Source organism: Somniosus microcephalus, chromosome 6 (genome assembly GCF_052327205.1).
Source record: "Somniosus microcephalus isolate GS21.2 chromosome 6, FLI_Smic_1.0, whole genome shotgun sequence".
Lineage (NCBI taxonomy): Eukaryota > Metazoa > Chordata > Chondrichthyes > Squaliformes > Somniosidae > Somniosus > Somniosus microcephalus.
Genome location: NC_140992.1, coordinates 93483396 through 93509309, shown reverse-complemented (window position 1 = coordinate 93509309; position 25914 = coordinate 93483396).

Sequence of the window (25914 nt, the reverse complement as noted above, 5' to 3'; positions counted from 1 at the left end):
TTCTGCAGCAAGTTTAACGGGCAATTAATGTGCAAATCCAGAAAGTTCTTAAAATTAGCGGGGAGGCTAAGAGCGAGATGCCGTTTATGTGAGGCAAACAGCAGAGCGGCATAAATCAACAAGCAAGTTCTGGAGATTCGCAACTCACAGCATATTTCTTCTTCCCCTGAACTTGCTGGCCGATTCACGCATTAATAACGGCGTGCGTCATGAACTTGCTGTTATTTATCCACGAAGATTGGGCTCATTGATTTAAATTACATGCCCATGCAAACATGTGAGAATATTATATGAAAACAGTTTTTTTTTTAAAGTATGTTCATATATTGGCCTAGAAATTAGTCTCGGGCAATGGAACTGAATATCAGGTGATGAGTATAATGGGGGCTGATCTGGGACCGCCCGTTTTGCTCCACAGCCCGAGACCAATTTCCAGGCCAGTGTCTTTTCAATCACTGGAAATAGTCCTCAACTAAAAACACTTGATGTATATGTTCTGGTAAAGATAACTTTCTGTGAAAAGATTTGAGATACTCTACAGATTGTTATTTTATTAGTGCGATTCACCTCAAAAAAGGATGCCTTTGTAGAAATACCATAGCGTTTTGCACCAATGCAAGTGTGGCAACAAGGGTCACCGGACAAAGAGAAAGATTTCAGATCTCAGTAAATATGTCATCCACCACCCGTGAATGGTATAGAAATAACTGGGTTTTGCCTTTAATCCTAGTTTTATATAGAATATGACATAACCAACAAGATCCAGTTTCAAATCCTTTTGCCAAATATGTGCAATTTAACAAACACAAGGTAGAACAGCACTGCTGAATTTGTGAGGTTCTTTGACTTGGCAGTCGATTTACTAACGTTTATTCTTAAACTGACATTCAATTCAGAAACACAGTAGATTTTCTTCTTGACAGATCCTCCGCATCCCGGGAGAAGGGCCTCTGTGGGTGGAGAGTTGCGCTATTTGCCCAACTTCCGCCTGCTGAATGCCTGTGAAATACTTACGCCTGGTAAAAGCACCCCAGGACGATCCACTAATAGCTCTTTCTCCAATCTGCATTTGCATGCTGCATCTTTCTGTCCTGGCCAATATTTATCCCTCAACCAACTCCACTAAATCAGATTATCTGGTCATTATCACATTGCTATATGTGGGACATTGCTGTGTGCAAATTGGCTGCTGAATTTCCTGCTTTACAACAGTGACTACACTTCAAAAGTATTTCATTGGCTGTAAATCACTTTGGAATGTCCTGAGGTTCTAAAAGGTGCTATATTAATGCATCTTTTTTTCTTTCTTTGACAGGATTTATGTCATTTGACCACCATTTACATTTCATTTCCATGGTAATGCCTCTTTGAGACACACCAAAGTGCAATGACAATGCAATGCAAGAGGAGGCGTTAAGGGAGTGCAGTGGCGGCAGAGTGCAACCATTCTGGTTCCCTATCCTTTGTCCCCCCAAAAAAGATCCACTATGGGAGGCCATCAGAGGAATTAAGAGCCAATTAATTCTAGAGGAATAAGAGAGATTATAATTCATTTTATGGTATAAACTGTAGAGGCGCATGGTTAAATGAGGGATGTGACTGAGAACTGTGGACTTTGAGAATAACTTCTTGCTTAAAATCAACAAAACTGGCATTGAGATTGTTACAATTGGTATTTTTAATACTATGGTGAATTGGTGGTTAAAGTTGTGTATTTTTTTACATTAATTGGTGGCCGGGGAAGGGTGTTTAGCTGCTGGAAAACAACACCTGAAATGAATCTTAAATCAGGACTTGAAATATAAAAGTCTAGCATTTTGCTTTTTCTCAATTTTTTAAATATCAACAGTCGAAGAGTATGAGAAAGGTGGATAGAAAATTCAGGAACTGCATCCAGATATGAGTGGTTGTAAGATTTTTTTTTTTGCTTAGCGGCTTCAAGTGATGTTTACTTCAGCCATAAAAGGCTTAGTCCTGAAAAACCACCTCAGGGTAGAACTTCCGCTTTGATTGCAATTGGCAATCTGTGCATAAATTAAGCTTGAAATTGTGCCAGTTTCGGAAGTGAAGTTATGGTTCCAGTTTTCTCTCAAGCTCAGTTGCATAATTGCAAACTTAAAATCTTACATGAACCAGCACAATCAGGCAGCGTTTTAGAACGTAATTGTTTATTTTTTTCGTTGCATTAAATAAATTCCTTGATGTATTTAAGAGTGGTAACCTGGTGCAGTTTTATTAGTACAGCTGAAATTGGGTTTATCCCGAAAGATAAGCATTTTTTTTTTCCAGAGTCTCGTCCACCATCTGTGAGTAATCTGATTTTAAATAACCGAAAATGACATTAAAAACTATACCGAACCATTTACTAGTATCATTGGTGTACACTAGTCAGTTTCTTGGTAAATTAACGTGCCTACTAGTGCCTTTGCGCCAAAAGAAAGCTTAATTTTAAGAACCTCCTCGAAGGGCCACAAACGGCCTTCTGAATTGCGGCCAGAGAGCTTAAATATTGAAGAGCATCTGCAACTCTAAGAAAATAGGAGGACAGCGATACAAATATGTGGATACCTCAGTTTTGGGTAGGAGGTCGGAATTGGATACTGTCCACTTCCAGGGAAGTTTCCAGAAGTTCAAGAGGGTTATTTCACATCAGTAAAAAGTCATTTTATTTTTGCCAACTTTTTATCTTCCTCTTCTGATTGACTCTTGCTGGGGTACAGTTCCACATGAACCGATCATGTTCTGTAACTTGCCAAATGCACTATTCTTGTGTGAACCTACATACGAGCACATGAACATACGAACAATGACGGACAGGTAAAGACCCTCTGGTCCATTGAGCCTGTCCCATCGAATTGTGATACCTTCTGTATCACAATATGTACTCTCCACCCCATCTGGCCTCCAATTTCCCTCTCCGGCCTTTTGATCTCCCCCTCCTGGGTAAGGGAAAAAAACAGATTAAAGAACCCAGGCCAATTTGGGGGGGGGGAAATCTGGGAAAGTCCTCTCCGACCCATCTAGGCGATCAAAAATAGCCCATTGGATAATTCTGGCCCTGAATTCCCGGCAGCAACTACCTTCTGTAAAAAGGTGATCTCCGCCCCAGCCAGAAACCGGTCCAGCTCTCGCTTGAAGGAATTCAGCAAATCAGCATCCATCACACGAGCTGGCAGCCTGTTCCCGAGGTCCACTAGTCTAATCTAGCCAGTGAGTGTCACCAGGTAATTTTCCTGATTGGGGAAAGCCATATTACTGATGGGGCAAAGTGTCATTGGTGTAAGTGAGATGCTTTGAATTTCAACTAGCTGATCACCCTTATATAATTACACTAGTAGATCATTAAAGTGACTTAAACTGGCTTTGCTTCACAACTGGCTACAAGATTTGTTGATTTCCTGTCTTCAATAGAAAAGGAGAACCTACAAAAGTATTTTAGATCATTTGCTGAATTCACACAACTGAGAAGAATCTAACAAGTTACACTGATCAGTGTGTTACCCTTCAGCAAATAGAGAAGTGCTATGTTTCAATCGTGTTTTTATAGATTCTAATATGCTGCTTACCTCGAACAAATGTCGCAAACATTTCTGAATGGAGATGTGTTGGAGGCAGGACTGCTGCTTGCCGAGTCTCATTCCCGACTCCATCATCCTCTGGCCAACCAGAGCGATTTTCTCCTGATTGACCTTATTAAGCCCGCCCAGCGGGCTCAGCGGGCCAATTAGGGGGGAGTCACTGACACAGCACTTCAACATCTGACATGCCATCTGTCAAGATTTCATGAAAGAAGAAATGTCAGTGTTTGACAGCTCTGTGAAGCTGTCAAACACTGACATTCTGTGTAGTTTGATGAGCTCTTGTGTTCAGGACTCATCAAACCTTTCTACTTTGTAGAAATCAGATGACTGTTGGTTTGGAGGATCCAACAGCCAGTCTGTGAAATCTACAATGAAGATGTCGGTACTCCAGATCCAGAGCGGCTGAAGGCTGTAGGCAGAAACAAAGGTAAGCGAACATTTTCTAACACTTTACACTCACCTCACATACTTACCACTCCACACTTGCACCCATCACTCACCTTTACATTGCACTTTCAGACCCCTCCGACCCCCTCCGACCTCCTACTCGACTCCTCCACCCCGGCGGGGTTCTCCGAGGTCGGGAAGCCTGCACTTGAAAAGGTAAAATGAACTAATCCTTTTTCTGTTAACAGACAGTTAAAAGGATTTAATCCATTTCCCACCTCAAGGAGATGGGACCCGGGGCAGGATGGCTTCCCGCCTCCTGGCAAAAGGGCATGGAGGTGGGATGGGGACAGGTTTGTCAGCCGCCCCCACTTTCTGCAACTTTACCGGCAGTTCCGCCTCCACACCCGCCTCCTCGGGGCTGGCAAAATCCAGCCCATCATCTTTCTGCTTAAATTTACATTCAATTACACAGTAGCAATGCTAGCTACAACACCTTGGGGGGAATTTTAACCCACCAAAAAAGGGTGGGTTGGGGTTGGGTGGGAGGTTAAAGAGCTAAAAAAACTGAATCCTGGCCCCAACCTGCCTCCAACCAGCCCACTTCCGGTTTTAACCAATCTGCTCCCAGGAGATGATTCGCCCATTTAAACGTCATAATGAGGCTTCATGCCTCATGGTGATCCACCATTTCTAATTTAACTGTGGGTGGGCAGGTTTCCCAGGCCTCGCGGAACCTGCCATCTAATGGGAGGCGAGGACTGCTGGATACAGGGAATAAGTGCCTTTCCACTTACCTGCTCGATTCAGCGTTCCTGCCTCGCCAACCCCCCTTAGATCGGACACCCCCCGACCCCTCCAATCTCCCTCCCGACCTCCCCGAGAACTCTGACACCACCCCCATCCCAGCGATGCCTCCCATCTCTGATCCCCCCTCCGGCCTTCGATCCTTGGCCCCCGGTTCCCCCCACTGGCCCCTGACCACCCCCTCCGGCCTCCAAATCCCCTTTCTGGCCTTTTGATCTCCCCCCGCCAGTCCCCGATCCCCCTCCGGACTTCTGACTTCGCGCTCCGACCACCGATCAACCTCCAGCCTTCCGACCTCCCCCCCCTCCAGCCCCGATCACCCTCTAGCCTCACCCAGTTGGCCCCGAACATCTGATCTCCAACACCACCTGCCCCCCCCCACACCCGATCTCTCCCTCCTCTCTGTTGCCTGGTGCCGCAGGCCTATCCGCACAACAGCCAGCAGGTCAGCCTCTCTGGCTGGCTGTGGGTGGGAAACAATGCTTTAAAATGCTAATCAGGTCCTGCCATTAAATTCGACAGGGCCCATGCAAAACCCATTCTTCCCGGTGTCCTGACCGCTTTCCAGCCCCTGCACTCCCTACCCATCTGCAAATTAAAATTACGGCCCTTGTCTTCATCACAATTGTTCCATGGAAAACCACGTCACATCAAGTTAATCATTAACCAGTAGTGCTTTGCAATAATGGTGAAACATGTGAGAAAGCAATTGAAACAAAAAAACTAAACCACACTTGGATAATTGCTGTACTACCCGTGTGTGTTCAAAGTTATGAAGAATTTTGCTAAATAAATATGGAAAAATGATTTCCATTGGTCAGTGAGTCAGTTACCAGAAGGATTAAAGGTGAAATCATGACCAAAAGAATGAAAGCCAAGGTTAGGAGATGTTTTTATGCAAGAGGTTGTTAGGACATGGAATACCAGAAGCAATGGTGGAAACAGATTCCAGAATAGCTTTTAAAAGGAAAGTGGTTAAATATTTGGAAATGAACTAATGGGGTTTAGGGTCTTGCCTTAAATATGCTCTCAGTACAGCTAGGCAGCGCATAAGTGGTCTGAGCTGAGATTAGGTGTTTGCCCGTATTACCCATTAGCTAACTATATAATAACGTAACCCTGGGGTATAACAATAGTATCCTTTTGTAATGCGAGTTGCATATTTGTGTCTTTAACATGTAAGACATGTCTTAAATCTTTTCGAAGACACGAAACAAAACATTTATAAGATGAAGCCCAACTTGAATCGTGAGGAAAGAAAGACTTGCATTTATATAGCGCTTTTCAACAACAACAACTTGTATTTATATAGCGCTTTTAACATAGTAAAACGTCCCAAGCTGCTTCACAGGATTGTTATCAAACAAAATTTGACACCAAGCTACATAAGGAGCTATTAGGGCAAATGACCAAAAGGTTGGTCAAAGAGGTAGGTTTTAAGGAGCATTTTCAAGGAGGAAAGAGAGGTGGAGAGGTTTAGGGAGGGAATTCCAGAGCTTAGGGCCTTGGCAGCTGAAGGCATGGCTACCAATGGGGATGCTCAAGAGGCCAGAATTAGAGGAGCGCAGATATCTCAGGGGGGGTTGTGGGACTGGTGGAGATTACAGATATAGGGAGGGGCAAGGCCATGGAAGGATTTGAAAGCAAGGTTTGAAGTTTAAAATTGAGGCATTGCTTAATCAGTGAGCAGAGCAGTGATGGGTGAATTGGACACGGGCAGCTGAGTTTTGGATGACCTCAAGTTTATGGAGGGTAGATTGTGGGAGGCCAACCAAGATTGTGTTGGAAAAGTCAAGTCTAGAGGTAACAAAGGCATGGATGAGAGTTTCAGCAGCAGATGAGCTGAGGCAGGGGGGCGATGGGCGATGTTACGGAGGTGAAAATAGGAGGTTTTTGTTTTTGAAAAAGAGCGCTTGTTTTGGGAGTCTCGTATCGGGCATGCGGACGATGTGGCCCGCCCATCAGAGATGATCGAGCATGGTCAAAGCTTCGATGCTGGGGATGTTGGCCTGAGCGAGAACACTGACGTTGGTGCGCCTATCCTGCCAATGGATTTGCAGGATCTTGTGGAGGCAGCATTGGTGGTACCTCTCCAGTGCTTTGAGGTGCCTGCTGTACATGGTCCATGTCTCTGAAGCATACAGGAGGGCGGGTATCACTGCTGCTCTGTAGACAATGAGCTTGGTGCTGGGTTTAAGGTCCTAGTCTTCAAACACTCTCTTCCTCAGGTGACGGAAGACTGCACTGGCACTCTGAAGGCAGTGTTACGTCATTAAAAGGGTACTTATGCTGTAAAATGATGAGCCCTATCTTTCTGCAGCAAGTTTAACGGGCAATTAATGTGCAAATCCAGAAAGTTCTTAAAATTAGCGGGGAGGCTAAGAGCGAGATGCCGTTTATGTGAGGCAAACAGCAGAGCGGCATAAATCAACAAGCAAGTTCTGGAGATTCGCAACTCACAGCATATTTCTTCTTCCCCTGAACTTGCTGGCCGATTCACGCATTAATAACGGCGTGCGTCATGAACTTGCTGTTATTTATCCACGAAGATTGGGCTCATTGATTTAAATTACATGCCCATGCAAACATGTGAGAATATTATATGAAAACAGTTTTTTTTTTAAAGTATGTTCATATATTGGCCTAGAAATTAGTCTCGGGCAATGGAACTGAATATCAGGTGATGAGTATAATGGGGGCTGATCTGGGACCGCCCGTTTTGCTCCACAGCCCGAGACCAATTTCCAGGCCAGTGTCTTTTCAATCACTGGAAATAGTCCTCAACTAAAAACACTTGATGTATATGTTCTGGTAAAGATAACTTTCTGTGAAAAGATTTGAGATACTCTACAGATTGTTATTTTATTAGTGCGATTCACCTCAAAAAAGGATGCCTTTGTAGAAATACCATAGCGTTTTGCACCAATGCAAGTGTGGCAACAAGGGTCACCGGACAAAGAGAAAGATTTCAGATCTCAGTAAATATGTCATCCACCACCCGTGAATGGTATAGAAATAACTGGGTTTTGCCTTTAATCCTAGTTTTATATAGAATATGACATAACCAACAAGATCCAGTTTCAAATCCTTTTGCCAAATATGTGCAATTTAACAAACACAAGGTAGAACAGCACTGCTGAATTTGTGAGGTTCTTTGACTTGGCAGTCGATTTACTAACGTTTATTCTTAAACTGACATTCAATTCAGAAACACAGTAGATTTTCTTCTTGACAGATCCTCCGCATCCCGGGAGAAGGGCCTCTGTGGGTGGAGAGTTGCGCTATTTGCCCAACTTCCGCCTGCTGAATGCCTGTGAAATACTTACGCCTGGTAAAAGCACCCCAGGACGATCCACTAATAGCTCTTTCTCCAATCTGCATTTGCATGCTGCATCTTTCTGTCCTGGCCAATATTTATCCCTCAACCAACTCCACTAAATCAGATTATCTGGTCATTATCACATTGCTATATGTGGGACATTGCTGTGTGCAAATTGGCTGCTGAATTTCCTGCTTTACAACAGTGACTACACTTCAAAAGTATTTCATTGGCTGTAAATCACTTTGGAATGTCCTGAGGTTCTAAAAGGTGCTATATTAATGCATCTTTTTTTCTTTCTTTGACAGGATTTATGTCATTTGACCACCATTTACATTTCATTTCCATGGTAATGCCTCTTTGAGACACACCAAAGTGCAATGACAATGCAATGCAAGAGGAGGCGTTAAGGGAGTGCAGTGGCGGCAGAGTGCAACCATTCTGGTTCCCTATCCTTTGTCCCCCCAAAAAAGATCCACTATGGGAGGCCATCAGAGGAATTAAGAGCCAATTAATTCTAGAGGAATAAGAGAGATTATAATTCATTTTATGGTATAAACTGTAGAGGCGCATGGTTAAATGAGGGATGTGACTGAGAACTGTGGACTTTGAGAATAACTTCTTGCTTAAAATCAACAAAACTGGCATTGAGATTGTTACAATTGGTATTTTTAATACTATGGTGAATTGGTGGTTAAAGGGTTAAAGTTGTGTATTTTTTTACATTAATTGGTGGCCGGGGAAGGGTGTTTAGCTGCTGGAAAACAACACCTGAAATGAATCTTAAATCAGGACTTGAAATATAAAAGTCTAGCATTTTGCTTTTTCTCAATTTTTTAAATATCAACAGTCGAAGAGTATGAGAAAGGTGGATAGAAAATTCAGGAACTGCATCCAGATATGAGTGGTTGTAAGATTTTTTTTTTTGCTTAGCGGCTTCAAGTGATGTTTACTTCAGCCATAAAAGGCTTAGTCCTGAAAAACCACCTCAGGGTAGAACTTCCGCTTTGATTGCAATTGGCAATCTGTGCATAAATTAAGCTTGAAATTGTGCCAGTTTCGGAAGTGAAGTTATGGTTCCAGTTTTCTCTCAAGCTCAGTTGCATAATTGCAAACTTAAAATCTTACATGAACCAGCACAATCAGGCAGCGTTTTAGAACGTAATTGTTTATTTTTTTCGTTGCATTAAATAAATTCCTTGATGTATTTAAGAGTGGTAACCTGGTGCAGTTTTATTAGTACAGCTGAAATTGGGTTTATCCCGAAAGATAAGCATTTTTTTTTTCCAGAGTCTCGTCCACCATCTGTGAGTAATCTGATTTTAAATAACCGAAAATGACATTAAAAACTATACCGAACCATTTACTAGTATCATTGGTGTACACTAGTCAGTTTCTTGGTAAATTAACGTGCCTACTAGTGCCTTTGCGCCAAAAGAAAGCTTAATTTTAAGAACCTCCTCGAAGGGCCACAAACGGCCTTCTGAATTGCGGCCAGAGAGCTTAAATATTGAAGAGCATCTGCAACTCTAAGAAAATAGGAGGACAGCGATACAAATATGTGGATACCTCAGTTTTGGGTAGGAGGTCGGAATTGGATACTGTCCACTTCCAGGGAAGTTTCCAGAAGTTCAAGAGGGTTATTTCACATCAGTAAAAAGTCATTTTATTTTTGCCAACTTTTTATCTTCCTCTTCTGATTGACTCTTGCTGGGGTACAGTTCCACATGAACCGATCATGTTCTGTAACTTGCCAAATGCACTATTCTTGTGTGAACCTACATACGAGCACATGAACATACGAACAATGACGGACAGGTAAAGACCCTCTGGTCCATTGAGCCTGTCCCATCGAATTGTGATACCTTCTGTATCACAATATGTACTCTCCACCCCATCTGGCCTCCAATTTCCCTCTCCGGCCTTTTGATCTCCCCCTCCTGGGTAAGGGAAAAAAACAGATTAAAGAACCCAGGCCAATTTGGGGGGGGGAAAATCTGGGAAAGTCCTCTCCGACCCATCTAGGCGATCAAAAATAGCCCATTGGATAATTCTGGCCCTGAATTCCCGGCAGCAACTACCTTCTGTAAAAAGGTGATCTCCGCCCCAGCCAGAAACCGGTCCAGCTCTCGCTTGAAGGAATTCAGCAAATCAGCATCCATCACACGAGCTGGCAGCCTGTTCCCGAGGTCCACTAGTCTAATCTAGCCAGTGAGTGTCACCAGGTAATTTTCCTGATTGGGGAAAGCCATATTACTGATGGGGCAAAGTGTCATTGGTGTAAGTGAGATGCTTTGAATTTCAACTAGCTGATCACCCTTATATAATTACACTAGTAGATCATTAAAGTGACTTAAACTGGCTTTGCTTCACAACTGGCTACAAGATTTGTTGATTTCCTGTCTTCAATAGAAAAGGAGAACCTACAAAAGTATTTTAGATCATTTGCTGAATTCACACAACTGAGAAGAATCTAACAAGTTACACTGATCAGTGTGTTACCCTTCAGCAAATAGAGAAGTGCTATGTTTCAATCGTGTTTTTATAGATTCTAATATGCTGCTTACCTCGAACAAATGTCGCAAACATTTCTGAATGGAGATGTGTTGGAGGCAGGACTGCTGCTTGCCGAGTCTCATTCCCGACTCCATCATCCTCTGGCCAACCAGAGTGATTTTCTCCTGATTGACCTTATTAAGCCCGCCCAGCGGGCTCAGCGGGCCAATTAGGGGGGAGTCACTGACACAGCACTTCAACATCTGACATGCCATCTGTCAAGATTTCATGAAAGAAGAAATGTCAGTGTTTGACAGCTCTGTGAAGCTGTCAAACATTGACATTCTGTGTAGTTTGATGAGCTCTTGTGTTCAGGACTCATCAAACCTTTCTACTTTGTAGAAATCAGATGACTGTTGGTTTGGAGGATCCAACAGCCAGTCTGTGAAATCTACAATGAAGATGTCGGTACTCCAGATCCAGAGCGGCTGAAGGCTGTAGGCAGAAACAAAGGTAAGCGAACATTTTCTAACACTTTACACTCACCTCACATACTTACCACTCCACACTTGCACCCATCACTCACCTTTACATTGCACTTTCAGACCCCTCCGACCCCCTCCGACCTCCTACTCGACTCCTCCACCCCGGCGGGGTTCTCCGAGGTCGGGAAGCCTGCACTTGAAAAGGTAAAATGAACTAATCCTTTTTCTGTTAACAGACAGTTAAAAGGATTTAATCCATTTCCCACCTCAAGGAGATGGGACCCGGGGCAGGATGGCTTCCCGCCTCCTGGCAAAAGGGCATGGAGGTGGGATGGGGACAGGTTTGTCAGCCGCCCCCACTTTCTGCAACTTTACCGGCAGTTCCGCCTCCACACCCGCCTCCTCGGGGCTGGCAAAATCCAGCCCATCATCTTTCTGCTTAAATTTACATTCAATTACACAGTAGCAATGCTAGCTACAACACCTTGGGGGGAATTTTAACCCACCAAAAAAGGGTGGGTTGGGGTTGGGTGGGAGGTTAAAGAGCTAAAAAAACTGAATCCTGGCCCCAACCTGCCTCCAACCAGCCCACTTCCGGTTTTAACCAATCTGCTCCCAGGAGATGATTCGCCCATTTAAACGTCATAATGAGGCTTCATGCCTCATGGTGATCCACCATTTCTAATTTAACTGTGGGTGGGCAGGTTTCCCAGGCCTCGCGGAACCTGCCATCTAATGGGAGGCGAGGACTGCTGGATACAGGGAATAAGTGCCTTTCCACTTACCTGCTCGATTCAGCGTTCCTGCCTCGCCAACCCCCCTTAGATCGGACACCCCCCGACCCCTCCAATCTCCCTCCCGACCTCCCCGAGAACTCTGACACCACCCCCATCCCAGCGATGCCTCCCATCTCTGATCCCCCCTCCGGCCTTCGATCCTTGGCCCCCGGTTCCCCCCACTGGCCCCTGACCACCCCCTCCGGCCTCCAAATCCCCTTTCTGGCCTTTTGATCTCCCCCCGCCAGTCCCCGATCCCCCTCCGGACTTCTGACTTCGCGCTCCGACCACCGATCAACCTCCAGCCTTCCGACCTCCCCCCCCTCCAGCCCCGATCACCCTCTAGCCTCACCCAGTTGGCCCCGAACATCTGATCTCCAACACCACCTGCCCCCCCCCACACCCGATCTCTCCCTCCTCTCTGTTGCCTGGTGCCGCAGGCCTATCCGCACAACAGCCAGCAGGTCAGCCTCTCTGGCTGGCTGTGGGTGGGAAACAATGCTTTAAAATGCTAATCAGGTCCTGCCATTAAATTCGACAGGGCCCATGCAAAACCCATTCTTCCCGGTGTCCTGACCGCTTTCCAGCCCCTGCACTCCCTACCCATCTGCAAATTAAAATTACGGCCCTTGTCTTCATCACAATTGTTCCATGGAAAACCACGTCACATCAAGTTAATCATTAACCAGTAGTGCTTTGCAATAATGGTGAAACATGTGAGAAAGCAATTGAAACAAAAAAACTAAACCACACTTGGATAATTGCTGTACTACCCGTGTGTGTTCAAAGTTATGAAGAATTTTGCTAAATAAATATGGAAAAATGATTTCCATTGGTCAGTGAGTCAGTTACCAGAAGGATTAAAGGTGAAATCATGACCAAAAGAATGAAAGCCAAGGTTAGGAGATGTTTTTATGCAAGAGGTTGTTAGGACATGGAATACCAGAAGCAATGGTGGAAACAGATTCCAGAATAGCTTTTAAAAGGAAAGTGGTTAAATATTTGGAAATGAACTAATGGGGTTTAGGGTCTTGCCTTAAATATGCTCTCAGTACAGCTAGGCAGCGCATAAGTGGTCTGAGCTGAGATTAGGTGTTTGCCCGTATTACCCATTAGCTAACTATATAATAACGTAACCCTGGGGTATAACAATAGTATCCTTTTGTAATGCGAGTTGCATATTTGTGTCTTTAACATGTAAGACATGTCTTAAATCTTTTCGAAGACACGAAACAAAACATTTCTAAGATGAAGCCCAACTTGAATCGTGAGGAAAGAAAGACTTGCATTTATATAGCGCTTTTCAACAACAACAACTTGTATTTATATAGCGCTTTTAACATAGTAAAACGTCCCAAGCTGCTTCACAGGATTGTTATCAAACAAAATTTGACACCAAGCTACATAAGGAGCTATTAGGGCAAATGACCAAAAGGTTGGTCAAAGAGGTAGGTTTTAAGGAGCATTTTCAAGGAGGAAAGAGAGGTGGAGAGGTTTAGGGAGGGAATTCCAGAGCTTAGGGCCTTGGCAGCTGAAGGCATGGCTACCAATGGGGATGCTCAAGAGGCCAGAATTAGAGGAGCGCAGATATCTCAGGGGGGGTTGTGGGACTGGTGGAGATTACAGATATAGGGAGGGGCAAGGCCATGGAAGGATTTGAAAGCAAGGTTTGAAGTTTAAAATTGAGGCATTGCTTAATCAGTGAGCAGAGCAGTGATGGGTGAATTGGACACGGGCAGCTGAGTTTTGGATGACCTCAAGTTTATGGAGGGTAGATTGTGGGAGGCCAACCAAGATTGTGTTGGAAAAGTCAAGTCTAGAGGTAACAAAGGCATGGATGAGAGTTTCAGCAGCAGATGAGCTGAGGCAGGGGGGAGATGGGCGATGTTACGGAGGTGAAAATAGGAGGTTTTTGTTATGGCGTGGATGTGTGGTCGAAAGCTCATTTCAGGGTCAAATATGACACCAAGGTTGCGAACAGTCTGGATCAGCCTTAGACAGATGCTAGGGAGAGGGGTGGAGTCGGTGGCTAGGGAACGAAGTTTGTGGCGGGGACCGAAGACAATGGCTTCGGTCTTCCCAATATTTAATTGGAGGAAATTCTGCTATTCCAGTACTGGATGTCGGACAAGCAGTCTGACAATTTAGAGTCAGTGGAGGGGTCAAGAGAAGTGGTGGTGAGGTAGAGCTGGATGTCGTCGGCAGAAATGTGGAAACTGATGCTTTGTTTTCGGATGATGTCGCAGAGGGGCAGCATGTAGATGAGAAAGCCTCAGGACTTCTCAAAGCGCTTTACAGCCAATGAAGTATAGTCGCTGTTGTAATGTTGGCAACACGGCATATGCACACAGCAAGGTCCCACAAACAGCAATGACCAATTAACCTGTTATAGTGATGTTAGTTGTGAGATAAATATTGATCAGGACACTGTGGATAACTGCCCATCTCTTCTTCAAAATATTGTCATGGTAATACTTACATTCACCTGAGAGGGCAGACAGGGCCTCAGTTTAATGACACACCCAAAAGATGGCATCTGCGACAGTGCAGCATTCCTAGAGTACTGCACTGAAGTGACAGCCTGGATTGTGTGCTCAAGTCTGTGGAGTGGGACTTGAACCTACAACCCTCTGACTAACAGGTGAGAATTACACTATTGAGTCACGCTGACACCTCTAAGCTGCTTTAATTCACAGCAATTGACTATATGAAGCAACAGTTATGATTAGACTCACTTAGTTCAATCAATATAACTTTGCATAATACAAAATAATTAAATTGCCATGCTTTCTCACATCAGTGAGCCAGCTAACTTGAGTCCTAACGAAACTCCTGCATTCTCCTGAGCTTTCACAAAGCTCACCCTTACAGCTTTCTGTTTTTTAAAGCTGCTTGACTACCTGTGTCTCTGTCCGTGTTTTATCATCCTATGTTCACAGGCAAAAGGGAAGGTCACAAAGGACCTGGAAATTCCCAATGCAATGGGTGTGAGGTGTTTATCAATTAGTGAGGCAGGTTAATAGATTGCTTATTGGTTACAAGCTTTAGAGAAAGAATGTCAAGGCTCAAACCATTTGCATTTAACCACCTTACACCTTGGTGCTTTTTTAAAATATATGGGAATACTCTTTGATTTAAACGTGACGCTTTTTTCCAAATCCTTTCCCTGGAAAAATGGTCAAAAATTCTGAAACATGATGGAGTATGAGGAAAGCACAGGGGAATACAACTAAATGAATAGCTCTTTTAGAGAGCCAGCACAAACATGATGGCACAAATGATCTGCTCTGTTTTACGAGTTCTGCGATTCTATAAAGTTCCAGATTTGAAGTATTATTATTTAGTCTGTGTATAGAAACCTGGGAGAAAGAAACAAGTGAGTAAATATTCAAACCCTCAAAAGACTTTTATAATAAAAGGTTTTATCACTGTGTGTGGACTACTAGCCAGTCTTGTGCCGAGTGTGTGAAATCAGTTCTTGTGGGTTTGACACTTGTTAGAGTAAAGCAAGTAGATAATTTCACAACAAATAGTCCAAAAGAAAGTAAATCAACAATTTGTTCATATAAAAAGCAAGATCAAAATATTAATACAAAAAAGTGGAATTAAAATACTGCTTTTCTTCTGATTTTGTCACCATTGAGCAGAAGCTGAACAGGGCCGGCCATATCAATGCCAAGAGCAGGGCAGAGACTGGGTACTCTGCAGAGAGTGGCTCACCTCCTGACCAATCAAAGCCTCTCTACCATCTGCAAAGCTCAGGCCAGGAGTGTGAAGGAATAATCACCACTTGCCTGGATGGGTGTTGCAGCAACAACACTCAAGCAGTGTGGTTCCATCCAGGACAGAGCAGTTTGTTTGAGTTGGGTTCCTGCCTTTGGACTCAATATCCCCCCCGCCCGCACCCCCTCCTTCCATCATTGGCACACTGTAGCTGCAGTAAGCACTATCCACAAGATGCACTCACCAAAATTACTTTGACTACACCTCCCTACCATGCAACCTCTACCACTGAGAAAGACAAAAGCAGCAACGCCATGGGAAGGAACACCATTATCTTCGTGTTCCCCTCCAAGTCACACACCATCCTGAATTGGACATATATCAGCATTTATTCACCATCTCTGGGTGAATATTCTGCAAGTCCCTACCTAACACCGCAATGGGCACACTGTCAGCATAAGGACTGCAGTGGTTCAAAGAGAAGGCGCACCACCACCTTTTAAGGGAAGCTGGGGATGGGTAATAAATGCAGCCTTGCCAGTGTTGCCTACATCCCAAGAACAAATAAAAGTGATAATGGACTTTTCTTTTGACAGGCCAACTTTAAAAACACACTAATTACAAACAGCATTCCTGTTTCGGAAGAAGTCCTGAAAAACGCCCCAAAAAACATATTGGCCCGGATTTTGCAGTAAGAATAAAGGTGAGGCTATCAGCGCTCACCGTTATTATGGAATAAATCGGACAGCAATTTCTGGCATCCCCACATGTGCAGTGAAACACGGAAATCCGGAAGTTGCTGTCCGATTTGCCTTGTTCCTCCACAAGCTGCGCTATACTGGGGTATCTTGCCGAGAGACGCAGCATTGAATTACATGTAAGGGCATGAACCTGTACATCTTACCCACTAGATCCCCACTAAACACATCAGAAAAAGTTCGGCTTGTCCCTTCAAGTGTAAGTGAATTTATAACAGCGTGATAAGTCTTAATTACTTCCAAACAACCTCTGTGGCACTGAAAATTTACTTTCACAAGTATGGATTGCCATTCCGTCAGATTTTAAATATTGTTCAAGATTTTTGTTTAATTGAAAATTAAAATAAATTTTCTTTTTACTTTTTCTTTCTGTCTCTTTTATCTCTCTCTCTTAATCCCATCTTTCTTTCCCTCTCTTTATTTCACTCTCTGTACATTATTTTACATTGAATTAAATACGCTAATTTACACTTCCTGGTTTTGGCTCTGCAGCCTAAAATTTCAATGTTGCAGCGCAGGCCATTAAGGCCAGTTTTGTAGAAAAAATGGTGGCCGTCTCACTTCTGCCCGCTTCAGGCATGGGACACGGCGGTCGCCATTTTGGTAAGGGCATAGTTCTGCCGTTGACAGCGCTGGCCTCTCAAATTTAAATAAGCAGCTCGTGGCGTCAATCATCGTGCAACACCTGATTTGATGCCATGACTGCTAATTGAACATTCTTGCTCTCCATAACGCTGTGTTCTGAATACACTCAGAAAAGTGGTGTGAAGCAGCCCTGCAGAGACGCTGTCAGCGCTTCTTAAAGGGACACACACATCTTTCAAGCAAGTTTGGGTTCCAGCTTTTGGACTTTTTTTTAACATTTTACTGAAGTAGTGGCTTGGTGCAATAGATATAAAAAGTTGTTAAAGTGTGCAGGGAGTGCTGCTGGAGGCTTGCAGGGCTTCAGATGGTAAAGGAAGGCCTCTGAGTAGACAGATAATGCTGGAAATACTCAGCAGGTCAGGCAGCATCCATGGAGAGAGAAACAGAGATAACAGCCGCTATTTTACTGACCTCGGTGGGTCCGTGGCGGGCAACTTCAGTGACGGGACATGACCCCACTGCTGGCTCCAGGCCGCTGTCCAAAATGAATTTCCCTGGATGGGGCTTGTTAAGCCTGCCCAGCGCATTTCCCGGCCAATTAGAGGAAGCGGGTCTGGTGATGTTATTTGATGATGCGTCATCAGCCAGTTTCCTTAAAGGAACCATGTCCAAATTTATTTTGACATTGGTGCTGTCAGTGTTCTACAGCATTAAGGTGCTGCAAACACTGGCAATCAATGCACAAAGACACAGGGCTGTGTCCAGGCTCTCCCATGACTCCCTCCATATGCTTAAGTCTGCTTTGTCAAACATTGAAACCTTTATTTTCAACAGTTTGCATTCTTGGACAGATTGGAGTGCATGTTTGGAAGTGGCTTAGTGAGTTGCAGTGAATGGTGAGATGTAACAGTAGCCCCTGCAATGGTCATGAGTGTGAAAGGAATGACTTGGGCATTGTAGGGATGCTTTATGGTGTTGGTGTGGTGTGGTGCCAACCTGGCGCATTGTGTGGCAGCCAGGGTGTACTTCATCAAGTGAAGTAAATGTGGCCATGCTGAGGCCATCCCTGGCCTCCCATGCAGAAATGTGAGAGGGTGCTGATGCCCTGTGCCCTGTGCAGCATCAGGTGATTGCGGAGAAGTTTGGTGGTGTTGTTGTTGGTGCTGCTGGTGTGCCTAGTGCTGCTGGTGTTACATAGATACATAGAAGATAGGAGCAGGAGTAGGCCATTCGGCCCTTCGTGCCTGCTCCGCCATTCGATGAGATCATGGCTGATCCTTTAATTCAGTATCCCGTCCCCGCCTTCTCTCCGTAACCCTTAACCCCTTTTGCCCGTAGAAATATATCTAATTCCCTCTTAAATATATTTAATGAGCTGGCGTACACTGCCCTCTGTGGCAATGAGTTCCACAGGTTCACCACTCTCTGAGTGAAGAAATTCCCCCTCATCTCTGTCCTAAATGGTTTAGCCCTTATCCTTAAATTATGTCCTCTAGTTCTGTTCTCACCCGCCAAGGGAAACATTCCTTCTGCATCCAGTCTGTCTAGACCTGTCAGAATTTTATACACTTCTATGAGGTCCCCTCTCAATCTTCTAAACTCCAGTGTGTACATCCCTAAACTACATAGTCTCTCCTCATAGGTCATTCCCGCCATTCCTGGTATCAGCCTGGTGAATCGCCGCTGCACCCCCTCCATGGCAAGAACATCCTTCCTCAGATGAGGCGACCAAAACTGTACACAGTACTCGAGGTGTGGTCTCACCAGTGCCCTGTACAGCTGCAGCAAGGTATCCCTGTTCCTGTATTCTAACCCTTTTGCTATGAAGGCCAGCATACCGTTTGCCTTCTTGACCGCCTGTTGCACCTGCATGCTCGCCTTCAGTGACTGGTGTACAAGAACACCCAGGTCTCTCTGTACTTCCCCCTCTCCCAATCTATTGCCATTTAAATAATAATTTGCCCTCCCGTTCCTGCACCCAAGGTGGATAACTTCGCACTTGTCCACATTATAGTGCATCTGCCATTTATCCGCCCAATCGCCCAGTCTGTCCAAATCGCTCTGGAGCTTCCTGGTCTCTTCCTCTGAGCCCACCCCCCCTCCTAGTTTAGTGTCGTCTGCAAATTTGGAAATGCTGCATCCGACTCCCTGATCCAGGTCATTAATGTAAATTGTGAACAGCTGGGGGCCCAGGACAGATCCCTGTGGTACCCCACTTGTTACTGCCTGCCATTCAGAAAATGAGCCGTTTATTCCAACTCTCTGTTTTCTATCTGACAGCCAGTTCCCTATCCACGCCAAAACTTTCCCCTTTATCCCATGAGCCTCAATTTTCCATGCTAATCTTTTATGTGGGACCTTATCGAAGGCCTTTTGGAAGTCCAGGTACACCACATCTACTGGCTCTCCCCCATCTATTCTACCAGTTACTCCCTCAAAAAATTCCAATAGATTAGTCAAGCACGATTTACCCTTTGTAAATCCATGTTGACTCTGTCCTATCCTGTCCCCATTTGCTAAGTGCTCCGCTATTTCATCCTTAATGATGGACTCCAGCATTTTGCCCACAACTGATGTAAGGCTTACAGGTCTGTAATTACCTGCTTTTTCCCTACCCCCCTTTTTGAATAGTGGGGTAACGTTAGCTACCCTCCAATCCATCGGCACTGTTCCCGAGTCTAATGAATTCTGAAAAATCATCCTTAGTGCATCCGCTATCTCTAGGGCCACCTCCTTCAGTACCCTAGGATGCATGTTATCAGGCCCTGGGGATTTGTCCACCTTCAATCCCTTTAGCTTCCTTAACACCATATCCTTAGAGATATTGATTTGCGTCAGTTCCTCCTTTGCCAATGTCCCTATTTTTCCCGATATCCCAGGGAGGTTTTTTGTGTCTTCCTTCGTAAAGACTGACCCAAAGTATGCATTTAGTTGATCTGCCATTTCCTTATTTCCCATTATATATTCCCCCGTATCTGACTGCAATGGACCAACTTTGGTTTTCACCAGTCTTTTCCTTTTGATATATTTATAAAAGCTTTTGGAGTTAGTTTTTATATTTTCCGCCAGCTTGTTTTCGTAAGCTATTTTGCCCCTCTTGATCATGCCCTTTGCCCTCCTTTGCTCTATCTTAAACTGTTCCCAATCTTCCGCTCTGGCGCTTTTTTTGGCTATTTTATACGCCCTATCTTTGGATTTTATGCTGTCTCTAATTTCCCCTGTTATCCACGGTTGAGTCACCTTTTTAGATTTCCTTTTATGCCAGATTGGTATAAACAATTTTTGCAATTTTGTCATTCTATCTTTAAATGTTTGCCATTGTTTATCTACCTCCAGTCCTCCCAGGAACGTTGTCCAATCAGACCTACTCAGTTCCCGTCTCATGGCATCATAATTCCCCTTGTTTAAATTCAGGACCTTAGTCTCTGAGTCAATTTCTTCGCTCTCCATTTCGAGTGAGAAATCGATCATGTTATGATCGCTCTGACCCAAGGGTCCCCGTACAACAAGATTACTGATTAGTCCCTTCTCATTGCACAGTACCCAGTCCAATATAGCCTGTTCCCGAGTTGGTTCCTCGCCATATTGATCCAGATAACCATCCCTTAAACACTCAAGGAATTCCTCCTCCTCATTATTTTTACTGATTAGGCTAGTCCAATCTATATGTAAGTTAAAGTCACCTATGATGACAGCTGTGCTCTTATTGCACGCTTCTCTAATTTCCCTCGTGATGCCCTCCCTAACCTCTATTTTACTATTTGGAGGCCTATATACCACTCCTATTAATGTTTTTCGCCCCTCGCTATTTCTTAGCTCCACCCATATAGATTCTGTATTAACTGAGTTAATATCCTTCTTTTCAATTGCATTTATCCCCTCTTTTACTAGCAATGCTACCCCTCCTCCCTTTCTTTTTTGTCGATCCTTCCTAAATACTGAATACCCCTGTATGTTAAGCTCCCAGCCCTGCTCACCCTGCAACCATGTTTCCGTAATCCCAATTAGATCATAATTATTAACCTCTATTTCCACAGCTAATTCATCTACCTTGTTCCTGATGCTTCTCGCATTAAGGTATAAAACCCTCAGGCTTTTTTTATGCTCACATTTTTTATGAATTAGTTTGGCCCTTTGTTTTTTGTTCCTCACCCTTTTACCATTTATTTCTGTCTGCCTTTCACTTTCCTCTATTTCACTACATAGGTTTCTAGTGGGGCTGATCGTGGTGGGATTCGGACGACCATGGTGAGAGAGTAAAAAGGGCACCCATACTGATGGAGCAGATGGCAGGTGAAGTAGAGACGACAGAAGTAATCTGTTAATGGTGAGAGAAATAATGAGATCCGATTGGATGGAGGCTTGTGTAAAGACTTTCAGTATGGTGAATCTGTTGTGGAAATGCAGTGAGGAAGAACTTGTGGCTGAGGGAAGATATTTCTGTAACTTTGACATTTACTTGACATTTGAAGCTGTCAACTCATCAGCTGATGCAATGGCCACTGACCTCTCACCTCAGCTTCAGAGGCGTGGTCTAGCAACAGCGTGAAACTGTGAGCAAGCTGTCAAGTTCAGAAGGTCAGTTTAAAACCATTGTTAAGTGGCTGTAAACAAGCCACAAATCATTTAAATCAGTTCCCCCGCCGCTGCGTGTCGGGTCTGGTCAGCGCTCACAGACGCGACACCAGGAAAGTCACGTGGCGGCAGGTTCACAGCGGGGGTCCCGACCCGCTGGGGGAAAAAAACTTTCCCACCCGACCCGCCACCCCTTGGCAAATCTTGGCCAATGTCTCAGGTCGAGATGCTGTCTGACCTGCTGAGTATTTCCAGCACTTTTGCTTTTATTTCAGATTTCCAGCAACCGCAGTGTTTTGCCTCTGAGATGACCACTTGCTCACAGCCCTGGGGGGCACATGGAGATGAAGCCGAGGCAGGAAAGGGGACACACTGCTCGCAGAAGAGGAAGAAGCAGAAGAGGATTAAAGAGAAGGAAGGATGCAACCCAAACAGTTCCTTTCTGGCCGGGATATCCAGGATGGAATCACCCACCTACGGCACGAATGAGCACAACCTGAATTCCCCTTTCAACATTTGTCCCACACCTTACCTTCCCTCTGTTACTGATCATCACAGCGTCCTCTTGACCACAATGCTGAAATAAAACCCACCACAAAGCAAACTTTCCAATCCAACTTTTTCCACGTATGCATCCAATATGACACCAAGAAATCAACTAATCACCCTTTTGCATTCCCTTAGTGACTGTCTTGTGTGTCCCTTTGCCTATCTTAGTGATGTCATGCAGTGCTACCCCTGTGGCTGCAGCATGGCTGGTGGAAGGCTGCTGACTTTCAGTGGGGGACACTGCAAATGGTATTGCAGGACAACCTTGAGGAGCTGGTGGCTGGAAGTGTCAAATCAAGTGATGGTGTTTCCTCTTCTTCACGCTCCTCTCCCTCTTCTTGGTCACCCATTGGCTGGGCAGGCTGCATTTCGTGGGTGTCTGAAATGAGGAATGCATAAGGGTAGAGTTGTGGTGAGGGGCGGGTGGGAAATCAGGAGCTCCAAGCTTACACCATGTATACCTTGCAAATCAGAAGATATTGTGGGATGAGGGGGCAATGAGGTGTGAGAAGGAGGATAATGAATGAGGATGCCAGCACCTTGTATCATTTCAGCCCTGCTGTTGGCCAAGGTCTCATCCTTGCCCCTGCAAAGAATGGCCAGTGCAATCTCCACTTTGCTACAGATTGTTGGTAGGTGAGTGATTGGCGAGACGTGTGGGAGGAGGTCATGCAATGAGCAGTGGGTGAGGCTAGTGGTGTAGTTGGTAGGAGACAGCTTTTGAAGATGTAATCACTGACCTAGACCACTGGTCTGTGGTCATGAAACTTCTTTGGGCACTGGAGCCAGGTCCTTGGGGCAACATTGCTGGCAGTGATGGCTTCAGGGAACTGGTCCCGCATCCTTCTTTCTGGAGGGCCTCCTGGCCCCCTGTGGATAGAGGACCTCTCTTGCAGTGTTGACCCCTCTGGACAAACCAGGAGTGCTATGTGCAAGACCCTGGGTGACCCTTCTCTGGCTTGTTGAGCCATTTGTGTTAGTGCTGAAGCATTTTGCCATTGTTTACATGCCGATGGCAGTTCAGCTCTACCACTGGTCTTTTTGTGGGCAGCCATTAACCTTGGCCCATGGTGGCACCGCTCATTTTCAGGCTTAATCGAATTTCTAGGCCTGCGTGTCTCAGTTAGGATTCTTCAATCTGAGGAGACACACTGTTGCTTGCTCTGTTCACACAGGTCCCAGATCCCCTGTAGAGGACGTGGCGCTGTTTCAGATGCCCGATGACCGTATGTTGCCACTCAAAAAGCCCTCAACATGCCTGTGGGCAGCCTTAAACGTAATGATCAGCGAGCACTGACAACAAAACCCAGGCCATTAGCAGCAACAGGATACAAAATCTCATACTTCTGAGGTTCAATTCATTAGCTTTGAAAGCAAACTAATGACCCAGATTTTGCTGGAGCATGGCATCTCACGCTGTGCTGTAAGATACCAGAGGGACCCTGGTTTCAAATGATTTGAGGATGACCCATATTGGGGACAGTGATTTAACTTTATTCAGCAGAAGCAAGACTTAATACATTACAGTATTCAAGCAGCAATTTACAGAGAATAATTGAGACTTATATTACCCCGTTATCCTTTGGGTCGAAGCATAAATGTGAATAAGCTGCGCCCTGTGTCTCTTGTCTCCCTTTGTCTCCCTGGTGTCTCCTTGATTCTTCCTGAAATCTTCTATACTTTCTCAAATCTTCTACTCTTTCTGAAATCTTCTACACTTTGTGGCTGTTGAGACCCCCTTCTTATATCCTTACTCTCATTCAAAACCTTTGGAATCTTATTGAATCAATCACTGGCTTACACCCAAAACCCAAACCCAATATCCAATCATAAAGATGCCACATCCACAGCACCTTGGCTTACGCAGGTTCTAGTCTTATGGCCCCCTTATATCATCTGTTTTTGACCATCAAAACTCACATCTAGGGTAGTTATGGCAACACAAGAGGAACATGTCTCCATAGTGTAGAGATATAGCATCCTTGCTGTTCCTGTGAAAGGCCTGTAGGATTCGCAAAATTGAACTTTATATTATAAAGGGTCAAATGGCAGAAGAGACCATGATTTTTAAAGACTGTTTTAAAAGAAGCCCAGAAAAAGGGGCATACAAAATGGCCACCATACCACGTGACCGGCTTATTGGGACATTTAAAAATGGTTCCTGCGAATCCTCAGACGGCTTTGTGGATTCAACCCACAGTAAGTTCTGGAAGCCGTTTCTGAGAGAATGAAACCAGACCCACACATATACATATGGATTAGATGCAGATCCAGTCAAGATCAGCCTGGAGACAGAGGCCATCTAAATGTTGACTCAGACAAAAGGGGACAATTTCATATTCATGAGAACAGCACCAGGGACTAGATAACGAGATCAGCAGGACATTAAAAACAATGAAGGTCATTCCAGACCAGAGATGGGCCTTTACCGGCCATCTAAAATATTTTAAAATATAATAACTACCCCGCTGTGCTCCCAGCCCGCCAAAAGTTAAACAAGGACTAACCTGATTTTGGGCGGGAAGTGGAAGCTTCTGAAGGAAAAGTATAATTGGAAGACTGGGGTAGGAATTCGGCAGTTGTTGAGTTCAGCAGTTGTTGAGTTCGGCAGTTGAATTCAGTTGGTTGAGTTGAGTGGAGTTGAGCAGTGAAGTTAAGTTGGAGTGGAGTCGGAGCTTCTTCGGAGCGGTGGGGTGAGCCTCAGCCTTTCGAGCTCAGCCCTGGAGTGTTGGCAGCCGGTCCAGCTTTTGAGCTGGGTAAAGAGGAGCTGGTTTGGGAGAAGATCAACGAACTCCTCTCCACCATCGGAGGAAGAAGGAGAAGACTAAGCCGCCATCAAGAAGGTCGTTCGAAGCCGGCGTCCTGCCCCGGGGTTATAACTTCGGGAGATCATCGACCAACCCCGGGCCGTTGACGAAAACGAGAGGCCCTCTCCCGGCTCGGGAGAAGAGACAAAATAAAACAACAGAAGCAGCCGATGTCCAGCCGCCCCCGACCCCCACCTCAGGAGAGAGGTGTGGCGCAGCTCGCTGGGGTTCCACAACCCACGAGGAGATGGGACGCCTGAAGGGATCAAAACCCAGACTTGTTTTCAAAACCTGGTACTTCCTAGTTTGATTGGTGAGCATGTTTCTGGCCCTTCACAATCAGATCTAGATAGGTTTAAGCGGGGTGGACTTAAGGGTACAATTAACATGAGTTGTTGTCCCTCGATGTTCCGTGTGTTTCCTTATTTCATGATGATTTTTGTAGAGTATAAGATGCCTGTAGTTGCCTTAGTTAGTATTGTGTCGTTATGATTTGTTTGTGTTTTTCCCTCCCATGTCCTCTTATCCGCTTGCATTTGATTTATTTTTCCTTATGTAATAAAATTTCATTTCGTTTCATCAAACTTGGTCTACAAGAGTTTTCTCTACATTGTAGTTCCTGCCCCAAAGTCCAGAGTATAGAATCTAAGGGGCGAGTGGGTCGAACCACTCAAGGTTTTACTGTGCAAGAGAGAGAGGCCTCTAGAGAGAGAAACCTCTGTGATCTAAAACCCGTTATAGAAAATGGCGACCGCGGCAGGACTCTGGCAGCAGGATTGCAATGTAGTAGATCCGAGTTTGAATGATCGAAATGCAATGGATGAGAGGATAGCAGAGTATGTCTTTGGCAAGGTAAATCTCACGAAGCAGTGGATTTCCGATCTCTTACTGGATGAGCGTCCGGTAGACGCAGCCATCAGGTGGACAGATAGCAAAGAGCATAAGAAGTCAGTGGAGAAGGCAGTGTGGCTGATGTGTTACAAGAAGCAGGTCCAGATCTTAGACTGGGTCGTTGCAGCACAGGCAGCCAAGATCACAGCCCAGGCAGCAGAGATAGAGGAAAAGG